Source organism: Macaca mulatta, chromosome 8 (assembly GCF_049350105.2).
Source record: "Macaca mulatta isolate MMU2019108-1 chromosome 8, T2T-MMU8v2.0, whole genome shotgun sequence".
Lineage (NCBI taxonomy): Eukaryota > Metazoa > Chordata > Mammalia > Primates > Cercopithecidae > Macaca > Macaca mulatta.
In genome coordinates this window covers 80,971,617-80,985,038 of record NC_133413.1, presented here as the reverse complement: position 1 = coordinate 80,985,038, position 13,422 = coordinate 80,971,617, and the positions used below count along the sequence as shown (strand labels likewise).

At 35.5% G+C, this 13,422-nt stretch overlaps 1 protein-coding gene across 25 annotated transcripts in view; it reads left to right on the top strand.

The window, feature by feature from the left end:
- Positions 1-13,422, top strand: part of NCOA2 (nuclear receptor coactivator 2) — a 297,951-nt gene that overhangs the window by 74,416 nt on the left and 210,113 nt on the right. Inside the window, exon 1 of one of the 25 annotated variants that reach the window (XM_077943766.1) lies at positions 5,401-5,487. The exons of 23 other annotated variants lie outside the window; for them this stretch is intronic. The gene's annotated coding sequence lies outside the window, so the exon portion shown is untranslated. Of the gene's footprint in view, positions 1-5,400; positions 5,488-13,422 lie in introns of those variants that run through there. One more of the 25 variants, XM_077943771.1, reaches the window with a different exon arrangement.

Sequence of the window (13,422 nt, the reverse complement as noted above, 5' to 3'; positions counted from 1 at the left end):
AAATGAAATCATAAGTTTGAATCTTTGCTTTGCCACTACCAATGAGACCCCCCAGGCAAGTTATCTCAGAAACTGAGAAATCTCAGTTTTAACAGTTTCTTTGTAAAATGAAAGTAATCATATTTACCTTTCAGGCCTGATCTGGTGACTGTAGTTAATGACTGAAGTTTTAGGCATTGTACTCCATGAATAAAAATAATTTATTTCCTGTCTCCACTGTGGGATAACTTCAGTGCTTTATTGTTCCCTGTATTAAGCAACCACATCCCAGCTTTCGTAGAGCTTGTGTTTCTCTGAACTATGGACTTCTGGAGTTTGATCTTTAAAGATTAAATAGGCTTAGAGTAGTCAGGCCAAGAAAGCAAGTGTTGGTCGCTTGTGAATTATTTAAAATGGAAAAAATAATTAGATATAAGCATCAAAATTTGCTATTAAAGATCTATTTAAATTGTAATACATCTGAATACACATTCAGACACATTATGAAGCACCTTTAAAAAAGGCTCCACTTCCCACCCCCACCTAAAAACAGCAACAGCAAAATTTATGACTAAAATAGTGAAAGGGGATTTTGGCAGACTTTTCTATCAATTTCCACAGAAAAAGACCCATTTTCCTATTTAGAATTAGGAAGAAGAAGTTGGGAAAATGTTTTAGAGCAGCATAGAGTCAGAAATATCATATTATCATATATTATAGTATTGTGGAACATATTCAAGTGTAGGTAGTTTTCTTTTAATTATTAAGCATAGTTTTAAACCTGATTACAAATGTAGCCATTTTAATTCACAGTGGGCTAAACTTGGCACAGATATTCTCTGCTCAAACACAAATGTAGTTGCTTTTTAACTGAAAAAGTTGACTTGCTGCTTTTTAAAAATTCCTAGAGATTTAAAAAAATGTATTTACTTTGTCCAGTTTTAGCTACAAGCAATTGTGTTGGCTTCTTCCCCAACCACTTCTAATTCAAGTTACTGTTTACTATATACTTTTGTTTTTAGTAAAATAGTTGATTTACAAGTCTTAAAATGGCTTCTCTCATCACATAGTGACTGGTTTTCATAAGTATTGTTTTTGAAACCTTAATAAAGGAGCGCGTGTAACATGAATATAAAAGAAAATCCTGTTGACCTTGAGGGTACTGTGCATTCTAACATTTTCAGCATCTCTATTCATGTCATGATGTAAGTCATGTTTTATTGTTTAAAAAGTTTGTCTATGTATGTGAAAAACTGCATTTATTCATACTGCCTTTACTGGGACTATAACATCTTAATGATTTTATTTTGTTCACAATATGTTTGATTGCTGCTTCACTGAATATGAGATTTTTGCTTTAGAAAATTTAAATGTAAGCATTTAAAGATAAAGCTTAAATGAAAATTAAAGCTTAGCTTAAAATGAAGTTGGCTAAAGTCTGACTTTTACTTTGATTTCTCTGGTCGTATGCAGTTTAATGCCAGAAAAAAAAATGTAGATCTAAAATAACATCAAAATGTTAGACTTTTTAGAAGTTTCACATAAATTAATATATAGCATTAATTTTAGACATTTTAACTTAAGGAATATCTGTTACTTGTAGCTGTGAATTCTTAGGCAACTGAAGAGATCTGTAAAAAGGAAAAAATCTGTAATTTATAGTTTTACTAATTTAAAAATTAGCTTAAAATTTTTAGTACCATTTTATATTTCAGCAAGTTAAAATTTTGAATTAGTAAATTCAAGGATGCGTAAAAGCTGTATTAAAATTTTGAAGACTAAAATGATTACTTTTCTGATTATGTACTATATTGTGTTGTTTTAAACTTTTTACTTTAATATTCTGGCATTACATTTGTCTGTAAAAGTTAGATTCTATTTTTTGTTTTGTTTTAGTAAGAAAGCTTTATGCTGTTGTTTCTGTGTGCCAGAAATGATTAACAGATGACAGTTTTACTCCTGACCATTATTGTCAGGAGAAAAGAATGTCTTAAAAATATACATTTGCTATATATGTAAATGTAGAATTTGCTTATTATTATTAAAAGCTGTACCATATGAGCATTTCAGGATGTAAATAAATTCCTCCTCCATGTTAGAACTGTTTTCTATACTGAGTGTTCTTAAGTAAATGGGAGTACGAGAGGTTTTAAAATGATTTAGCTAATTTAAAGTTTTTATTTAGGAGAAAAATATTATATATTAATTCCTTATCTATTTGCTTTGCATAGCTGCGATTTCCAGATAACTGAAGATAACCAGCTCGTGGGTGTTAGAATTGCTTTTATTTTATTTAACCACTTCAACTGGAAATTTTTTCTAAGGGTATTGCACACAGCCATACCTTTTAAGATTGCGTAAGCATAACCTGTCTTTTTCTCGTGACTCAGTAAATATTGTGCACGTTAATTTTTGTTAACTAGTGTTCAGCAGTTTACTTTTGAGCTTTGACATAAGACTTTTCCAAATTTTAGTTTCTGGTATCTGGTTTTTTTCTATGACTGCCAGCTATTGTTTTTACTATTGACATTCATCTTTTTTCGTTGTTTTTGGGGGTTTTTTTGAGACAGAGTGTCACTCTGTCACTCAGTCTGTAGTACAGTGGCACGATTGGAGCCTACTGTAGCCTTGACCTCCTGGGCTCCAGCAATCTTCCCACCTCAGCCTCCTGAGTAGCTGGGACTACAGGTGTATGCCACCATGCCCGGCTAATCTTTTTATTTTTTGTAGAGACAGGAGCCTCTCTATGTTGCCTGTGCCGGTCTTGAATTCCTGGCCTCAAGCCTGATCTCTTCCAAAGTGTTGGGATTACAGGCATAAGCCACCGTACCCAGCTTCTGTAGTACAGTGGCACGATTGGAGCCTACTGTAGCCTTGACCTCCTGGGCTCCAGCAATCTTCCCACCTCAGCCTCCTGAGTAGCTGGGACTACAGGTGTATGCCACCATGCCCGGCTAATCTTTTTATTTTTTGTAGAGACAGGAGCCTCTCTATGTTGCCTGTGCCGGTCTTGAATTCCTGGCCTCAAGCCTGATCTCTTCCAAAGTGTTGGGATTACAGGCATAAGCCACCGTACCCAGCTCATACATTATTCCACTGCGTTCCTTATTTGAAGCAAATAAGAAACCAGATCATTATCATCATCATCATTTATTGAGTGTTTTATAAGCTTAATATCCTGTGTCAAAGGCATTATTCCCATCTTGTACTGGAAAAAAAATTAGGTTTAGATAGGTTAAATAACATAATGAGGTGAGGCAGTTAGAAGTGGTAAAATGGAATATGACTCAGATGAGTTTTTCTATATGTATAAATATGTATGTGCCTTTGTAAATACTACTCAGATAAAAACAGAGGATATTTCCATCACTCCGGAAGGTTCCCTCTCCTGTGCTCTTTTCCATTAGTGTTTCCCCAAAGATAACCCCTATGGTGACCTTGGTCCCTATAAGATAGATCTTTGTTCTTCATAATTAGTTTCACCTGTTCTTGAACGTCATAAAAGTTGAATCATATAGGATATACTTTTTTGTGTCAGGCCTCTTTGCTGTGCATTGCATCCATGAGATTTCTGCATGTTGTAGTATATAGCGTTAGTGCCTTTGTTTACATTGCTTTGTAGTATTCCATTATATGAATATATTAAAATGTATTTATCCTATTGATGAATACATCAACATTTTGGTCACTTTCAATTCTGGTGTTATGAATAAAGCTGCTGTGAACATTCCTACGTGTGTTTTTGTGGATGTGAGCCCTCACATCTCTTGGGTATACCCAAGATCAAAATTGCTGAGTCTTGGCTGAGGCATGTGGACTCACACCTGTAATGCTAGCATTTTGGGAGGTCCAGTTGGGAGGATGACTTGAGGCCGGGAGTTCAAGACCACCCTGGGGAAAATAGGGAGGCTCCATCTCTACAAAAAATTAAAAAATAAGAAAGGTCAGACGCGGTGGCTCATGCCTGTAATCCCAGCACTTGGGAAGACTGAGGTGGGTGGATCGCTTGAGCCCAGGAGTTTCAGACCATCAACGTGGCGAAACCCCGTCTCTACAAAAAGACAAAATATAAGCCAGGCGTGGTGGCTCATGCGTGTAGTCCCAGCTACTCAGGAGGCTGAGGTGGGAGGATTGCTTGAACCCACTGGGGGCTATGGTGAGCTGTGATAGTACCACTGCACTCCTGGGCAACAGAGTGAGACCCTGTCTCAAAAAAAGAAACCAAAAAACAGTAGCCAGGCATGGTGGTGTGCATCTGTGGTCCTAGCTCCTTAGATGACTGAGGCAGGAGGATTATTTGAGCCCGGGAGTTCAGGCTATACTGAGCTATGATCATGCCACTGCACTCCAGCTTGGGTGACAGAGTGTGAGATCCTGTCTGTAAGAAGGAAAAAAAAAAATTGCTGACTCTTGAGAATAATGTATATTGAGCCTAAGTAGGTACTAGGTACTACCAAACAGTTTTTCAAGTGGTTGTGTCAGTTTATATTCTCATGCAATGTTGTAGAAGTTCTAGTTGTTCCGCATCCTCATTACTTGTTGGTATTGTCTTATTTTTTCTCTTTCTTTTTAGTTTTATTTATTCTGGTAAGGTATCTAGTTTGACACCAGGGAAATGCAAATGAAAAGTTATTTTTTAACATGAAAAAATATTTAATGTGAAAAATATATTCTGTGTGTAGAGATGAATAGGTGTGTACATGGTCTTGAATCTTGCTGAGTTTTTTTCCTCTTAATCAGTTTTTAGAAGTGAGCCTTGATTGCTTGCTTAATCACTGATATTAATAGAGTTCTTCTATGATAAGGACAAGTTCAGTATTCCAGAAACCACTTGTTTAGTTTAGAATTTTATTTAAGGAAATTTATTCAAGGAATTTAAGATGGTAAATGTCTATTCAAAGAATCCAGCTTATGAATGATGTTTAGGAGACCTGGAGAGGACAAGAAAAATTGTACCTGAGAATGTCACAAACTTACTGTGTAGAAACATACAAATTTTCTTGTAGAAGAACTGAGGAAAGACCTTTACAGCTGAAAAGTAATGGGTTTCTTTCATCGAAATATAGCAGGTACATATAATCTATAAGACTTAGAATTGTATTCATTTGATGGTTTACATAATCTCGTAGTCAGCTATTCTGCTAAAAAGTTCTTGAATTGATTAGTTCTTGGTTTTCCAAGTTCAGTTCCATTTACAGGCCTTCAACTTTTCTGTATGTGTCTCAGGTACACTGATTAGTCAGACAGTCTCATCTGAAACTAATGTATAATAGTGCTAAGTTGTGTAACTTGCCATACCAGTTTTACAGTGTTTTTGTTTTGCTCAAAGTAGATGAAAGGTTTATTTAAGTGTGGCCACGCTGGTACTTCATTCCTGGTGATCTTGGTAAGGTTAATGACAATCTTTGTCATAGAAATCAGGAAATGTGGGTTGAGCCTCTGGGATGCATGTAGCTGGTTCTTTAAAATGCTGCTTCCCAAAGGAGTGGAGATTGTTGGAAGCTCTTGGTAGGTAATGTAGCTTTAAAAACCCATCTGTCTGTCTGTCTGTCTGTCTATCTGTCTATCTCTCCATCTATCTATATTCAGTTTTTTAAAACTCTCTTAATTACATCAGTGTTTAATCATATCTACTGTGTGATTGCTTTCTCTAGTAACACTAAAAACCACTTTGGAAATCCAGGTCGGTTTTTTTCCTGGTTTTGTTTTAGTAGGAGTGCTTTGGTTAGTAGTGATGACAGTCATATAGTGAGATTGTAATGGTACTTTAACTGGTTGACTTTTAACTACATTAATTTTGTCTGTCAGTATTCTGATTTATGCCACCATTTTTTACTTTTAGAGGGTGGATTTAAGAGTTGCTTAAAATATCTTTGAAATAGAATCAGTTAAAGCAATTAAAGCAGTTTTGGTACTCACTAAACTTTGAGGTATCCTTTGGACAGTATTTGAATGGATTATATTATGAATTTTGCAGAAATTTCAGGGCTTCTCACAAATGTTTAAATGTAGGCATGCATTTATGTGGAGAGGATACATACTGCATTCTTGCTTTCTGTTGAGTATGTTGTTACCAGGCACACTTTGCTTAATTTGTTTCAGATATATTCCTTAATGACATTATTCAAAATGCAAATGAATACAAGGCAAGATTGTTGCTCATTTGAAGATTTGTTCAAGATTTTCCATGTGTGCCTGTGTTGTAAGGAAAATGATGACAGAAGCCGAATGTATTAATCTCCTTGAGCAAACTTCAAGAATATACTTAATCTTGAATATGAATGGAAAACTTTGAAGTTAGGCAAGGAAAGCTTAAGCAAAGACAGTGAAGTGGGTTAGTGGCTGGTAAAGGACTACTGGGACAGGAATGAATGAAGTTACTGATTGTCCTTAGTGTGATCTCTAGAGAAGCTAGGAGATAAGTTATGTATTAGAACCACAGTAAGGTAGCTGAGGCCTTTAATTTTTTTAAAGACTGTTCCTGAATTTTGTAAAGTTAGTGTTGAATTTAGAGACTATTTCCAGTACTTTAAAGGCTAAAACTAGTGAAAATTTAATATATCTCATTATCTTTTCTGTTCTTCTTTATGCATCTGGATGATCATGAATATTGAGTTACCAGTATGTCTAGGAGTGAATCTGTATAATGGTCAAGTATACTTTGCTAGCTTTTAAGCTTAAAATCTTCAACACTGGATCACTGGAAGCAGTGACCAATGATCTCCATGATTTGTTATGTATAAATCATGTAAAATTAAAAATTTGCTATCGGTTTTCCTCATGTGAACCCCCCTTGTTTTATATTTTATGAAAGACACGTCCTCCAAATTACTTTGTTTTCTGTATAATTTTAGGAATTACAGCTGTGTGTGTGTGTGCATGTGTGTGTGTGTCTGTGGTTAGTTTTCTGTAGTTTTATTTGTATTAATTTTATTGCTGTCACTATTTTGAACTAACAGTGAAATGCCTGTATCCTTTCACATGTATATGAGAGAACTTAATAAAGAGCATATTTACTTTATATACATATATACATGGACTTATATGTATGTCTTATATGTCACTTATATGTATATGTATTATATGTATAGTGAATTATTAAGGTTAAGAGGATGTATACTTCATACATAGATGTACACAGACTCACAGTTTATATTACATGTACTAGACTACTTTGAAAATAGTGTTAATTGAACCATATCATGGGTACTAGGAAGAATTGACAAAAATGTTTATGTGATTAAGAACTGTAGGACTTTTGGTGGAAGCCTATTAAACCGTAACTCAGTGTTGTTGGCTTGTCTTGCCAGTTGTGAAGAGGTGAGGAGTAGTGCAGGCTAGTTTCCCAGTGGCCTCATTTGAGCTGCCTCTGCTATTAGAATGGTAGGTGTGTCCCAGGGAGAGCAGTCAGCTATTTAGAATGTTGGTGGTAACGGCCTTCATTTGTGAGTTGATGAGGTTAGAGATGAAGCTTTGGCCAGAAAGATGAGAATGCCAGACCAAGTAAATGGACCACCCATGTGAAAGATTCTGGGGGAAAGCTAGATCCCATTTTAGCCTCTGTAAAGAATAGACAGGATTCCTAAATGAAAAGTATAAATGAAAACTGCAGTTAAGATGTTCTTTTCAGCCAGGCATGGTAGCTCACGCCTGTAATCTCAGCACTTTGGGAGGCCAAAGTGGGCAGATTACTTGAGTCCAGGAGTTCAAGACCAGCCTGGGTGACATGGCGAAATCCCATCTTTACAAAAATTAGCTGAGCGTGGTGATGTGCACCTGTAGTCCCAGCTACTTAGGAGGATCACCTGAGCCAGAGGAGGTTGAGGCTGCAGTGTTCTGAGATTACGCCAATGTACTCCAGCCTGGGCGACAGAGTGAGACCATGTTTTTTTTAAAAAAAGTTGTTATTTTCTACTTTCTACTTATTAAATTAGTGCAGTGAATGAATGAGAGACTGCCCTTTGTTAATTAGATTGTGATTGAAAGAGCGTTTTCAGGAACTAGTGTTTGGTATAAATTGTTACTACTTTTCTGAAAAATCACTTTGGCTTTGTATAGCAGAAGGCTTACCAGTTGAGCATATCTTTTGACCAAGGAATGCCTAGGAAATAATTATATAACCAGATGAAGATGTGTGTTCAAAGATTTCTGTCATACAGTTTCTGTAAACAGTGAAACAATGGAAACAACACTGTTTAACAGGAAAGAAATGGTTAGGTAAATGATGCCATATTCTTAAGATAGCAATAACAGTAATGGTAAGAGCAAATAACTAAGTAGTAAATTACTATGTCTAAAGATATGGATAGTAAAAACATCTGAAAGAAATAAACTAAAAAATATTAGCTAAAATACTAAGAAGTTACTTCATGGGGGATAGAGATAGTGGTGAATATTTCTTCCTCTCTTTTATACTTTTTTTCTATTTTTCAAAATTTCTAAAGTAAACATTTATTTTATAGTCTTAAAAAGGAAAATTTAAAAAGATCGGAGTGAATGATTAAAGGGAGAAAGGTAGAACTGACTGCATTTGAAATAGTTGGTTCAGATATGAGACCACATTTGGAAACAGAATACATAATATCTTGTCTCTTGGAACAAGTTCCAAGGATAGCAAAATCTTCCTGGAATGAGTAAGAAAGGGTTATTAGTTATTAATTTTCTTTTAGAGGTTGTTGATCTATGGAGTTTATCCTATATGAGTACGTTTTTTTTTTGGCGGGGGGTTTGGCACCATGGCTCGTGGGCTTTTGGGAGGCCAAGGTGGGACAATTGCTTGAGGCAGGAGTTTGAGACCAGCCTTGACAACATAGTGAGACCCTGTCTTTACAGAAAAAAATTAAAAATTAGCTGGGTGCAGGGCACGTGCCTACAGTCCCAGCAACCTGGGAGGCTGAGGCAGGAGGATCGCTTGAGTCCGTAAGTTTGAGATTGCAGCAAGCTTTGGTCACACCACTGCACTCCAGCCTGAGTGACCGAGCGAGACCTTGTCTCAAAAATTAAACTAAGAAAACAAAGATATTATTACAACTTTTTTATATCCTCTGGCACCTGGTACTTGATGAGTTCATGAGGACCTAGAGAATGAATGAATGAAATTTGCACTGCATTTTGGTCACAGATTGACAAGATGTCTCCATATACTTTAGGGATTAGATAGCATATATTGATAAGATAGAGAAAATAGAGATATTTGGAGTAGAATAATCACCAGCTTACTTAGTATATTTTATCCTAGCATTTGTATCCTAGGCGTATACATGTCAGTCTTGAAAAATGAAGTCCTTTATTAAGACAGATTTTCAGAGGGAGAGAAAAACAGATTAGGCTGTTAGCACCCTTAATGACCTTTCTGAAGTTTGCTAATTTTTTTCCTACCTCAGATAAATTTGCTTTTCACTGTCAGCATTACCTGTGTTTCATCCTGTGTTCGTGTGCTTTCTTGCTGTTTCTACATTCAACATCCAAATTGTAATTTATAACTGCCTCTCATCTACTAGTTATCCATTATATTCTTTCTCATTTTTAAAACACAGCAAAATCAACTTTAGCCATTATACTAAAACATACTACGTTTTCTTTTAAATTTCTTTCAGTTTGTTTCCTCTAGATGGTACTCTTTTCAGGCAGGGATTATGTTTGATTAGTGATGTAAATGCAACTTTTTAGTACACAGCTGCATACTCAATGGACTCAGTACATACTCACTGACTAGTTGTTGAAAAATCTGATGCAGGCTCCGTAAGTGTTCAGCATAGCCAGAGTAGTTTATGTATTCGTTAAATCTGACTCAGTAGTTGGCAGACCTAGTGTTTCAAGTACTGGGGAAATACCTGCTTGCCTCTCACAGATGTCAAGAAAGTACCTGGTAGAAGAGTCTTATGACACAGTCTAACTTCTGTAGGACAGAAGATACCATCTGGACTTTGTAGAAGTACAAGTCTAAAAATATCCTGATAACAAATTCTTTGAAATATTTTTGAAGGTCCTGAGCATTTCACTTTTTTGGCTGTATCATTATGAATTGGTTGATCTCTGCAACTTAAACAATGGTTACAGTAATCACTGTCATTATCAAGCACTTACTATGGGTCAGACCCTTTCCTAGGTACTTTACATACAATGTATTGTTCTGTTAAAAACTTAACAAGGTTTGTATTATTATTTTACAAGTGAAGAAACTAAGGCCAAGGGAGGTTAACTAACTTGCCCAGGATCACACATATGGTAAAGGCAGAAGTAAATACTTGAGATATGGTTTGTTGAGTTCTAAAACTTAGGTGAATTTTACCTCCTAATACCTCTCAAGGATGTCGGTACTGGAGGAACTGTACTGAAATCCAAATATTTGGTGCCAGCTGTTTTGTATAATACTAGTAAATATTCATATTGCCCTTATGGTATTGCTTATAATCATACAATAATTGGTTCTTGCTTATATAGAAATCTACAGTTTTCTGTAGTGAATATATGTATTACATCAATCACAACTATTTATCTTAAATATCAGTAAATATTTATCATAGGAATGAACATATATTAAGTCTTGACAGAGGTCTAGAGACATGATGACTTGGTTGAAAGTAGCAGATTTCAGTAAGAACCATGCCAAAAATATTGAACTATAAGTTATTAGTGTACCTAGTTTTAATGGCAAACATGATTTTCTTAGTGCTATATGATGAAATAAATAACTTACTAGAAGTTTGTAGACAGTTTTTTTTTTTTTCTTTTCTTTTCTGGAGACAGAGTCTTGCTCTGTCACCCAGGCTGGAGTGCAATGGGCATAATTTTGGCTCACTGCAACCTCCGCCTCCCAGGTTCAAGCAATTCTCCTGCCTCAGCCTCCCAAGTACCTGGGATTACAGACCCCTGCTACCACGCCTGGATAATTTTTGTATTTTTAGTAGAGATGAGGTTTCACCATGTTGGCCTGGCTGGTCTCGAACTCCTGACCTCAGGTGATCCCCCCGCCTCAGCCTCTCAAAGTGCTGGGATTACAGGCCACCTCGCCCAGCCTAGTTTTATTCACTTGGTTGTTTTACCAAAAGAAAAAAAAAAGGTATATTATGAAACTTAGGAAAGTATTACCTAAGAATCAAGTTTATAAATAAAATATATTCTTGATGAAGAAAAAAAGCATTTCTGATATAATAGAAATTTCAAACCTCATAGGAAAGAATGTTGTTTTGCTTCTCGTTTGGCGAAGGGTGTCTTAGTAAGTCTGCTTCCTCTCTGAGGAAGAAAATGGATGTGTACAGCCTGCCTGGTACTTACTGAAATCTCCTTTGGATAAATAATTTCTTTTTCAGAAATTTTAATTTTGTAAATTGGCAATTTATAATTATATACTTATGGGTTACAGAGTGATGTTATATTTTATGAATATTGGCTGGGCATGGTGGCTCATGCCTGTAATCCCAGCACTTTGGGAGGCTGAGGCGGGTGGAGTGCTGGAGCTCAGGGATTCAAGATTAGCCTGGGCAACATGGTGAAACCCTGTCTCTACAAAAAAACAGAAGAAAAAAAACAAAGTGATGTTATATTTTATGAATATAGTGTGGAATAATTAAATCAAGCTAATTAACATATCCCTCATTTTGAAAACTTTGTTTTTGTGGTGAGAGCATTTGAAATTTAAAAATTTTGATGTGTATAATACACTATTGTTAACTATACTTTCCATGCTGTACAATAGATCTCAAAATACAAAACAATAAAAAGCCCATTGAGCCTTTCCTTTCCAGGGGCCTAGAAGAAAATCCCAAAGTTAATTTGGAACTCAGAAAGTTAATTTAGTATTTGATTTTGGGAAGCTTGTCGAAATTATCAAAGGCTTAAAAACACTTGATCAAAATAGTATCACAGGTCACTGTGAAATAGTAGTCATTCATTTCATCAGTGTGATGATAAAAGGATTTCAAAAGGCAAATACTGAAAGTTATATATTTGTAGATGAAACCTTAGTTCTTTAATAGAGATGACTCGCAACACTTAACTAAAGACAACATGAAGCACAAGGAATCATATTGATAAAACACAGAATCATTGTTTTCTAGACTGGTTACCTAAAAGATAAAAACCTTTCATTATTTTTTATTAAGAGCACTCCTCCAAGAAAACCTTGTTTTAACAGGGTATCAGATTACCTGTTTTGTGTTAGTGTACTTTGATATTAATGCTCAGTTTTTAGAAAAACTTTTAATTTCCTTCCAATTTTAGCCAGTTTGATTACACGTAAAATTTATTTTGCAAGTTTCATTTTTCATAAACCTTCTACAGCCTGTTTTTTCTTTTTTTCTTTTTTTTTTCTTTTTTGAGACAGAGGCTCGCTCTGTTGCCCAGGGTGGAGTGCAGTGGCGCGATCTCTGCTCACTGCAAGCTCCACATCCCGGTTTCACGCCATTCTCCTGCCTTAGCCTCCCGAGTAGCTGGGACTATAGGCGCAAGCCACCACGCCCAGCTATAATTTTTTGTATTATTATTATTATTACTATTATTATTTTTAGTAGAGACAGGGTTTCACCGTGTTGGCCAGGATGGTCTCGATCTCCTGACCTCGTGATAGGCCCGCCTCGGCCTCCCAAAGTGCTGGGATTATAGGTGTGAGCCACTGCGCCCGGCTTCTACAGCCCTTCTTATATCCTATGCTTTTTACTCATATTGGAACAACCAGTCACTCTAGGACAAAAATTACTGTCTTTTTCTCTTAATAAAAACATAACTTTCATGTAAGCCTGACTTACCAAAAAACCACATTCCTATCCTTGCATAGTTTTTTCTCTTATTTCTAGTTTTAATTATCATAGAGTTTTTAACTTAGTGATCTTAATTTATAGAGAAAACTGAGGTAGTAATAAGCAATTTGAGCTGTTTTTCATCAGTATTTTGTAGATGAGCATTGTTTCAAAATTTTTAGAACACGTTTTCTCATAATGCAGTTTTTTTTAACAGACCCAAATATATAGCTTCCGTATAAAAACAAGATGTTGAAATACATATACTTTAAACTTGTATTCATCAATTAATGTTTCAGCATTTCAATTTACATAGAAATGAGGCAGACATTTCACGAATATCTATTACTTTAAGATTCCACGTTACTGAAAAGGAATTTTTAAATTTTGAAAAGTTAATTTATAAACATCCTATTCACATTCACCTAATGTATTCATTCTTAATAGTTATATTTGAATTGCTCATGGAAAACAAGGCTACCCATCTTCTTATTTTTTGACAAATCGGACAGTTATCAAAAATATCACAAAAGCAAAGAAATCAAAAACTTAAACTGGGTTTTTCCCTCTCCCTTTTACTTCCACGTCTGACATGTATCAAGCAATTTATTTTCATGTGTATTCGGCAATAAGGTTGGATTTTATAGTTTTAAGATCTTAAATATCTAGGAGATAAGCCTGTTTGACTAGTAAAACTAGGTTTAAA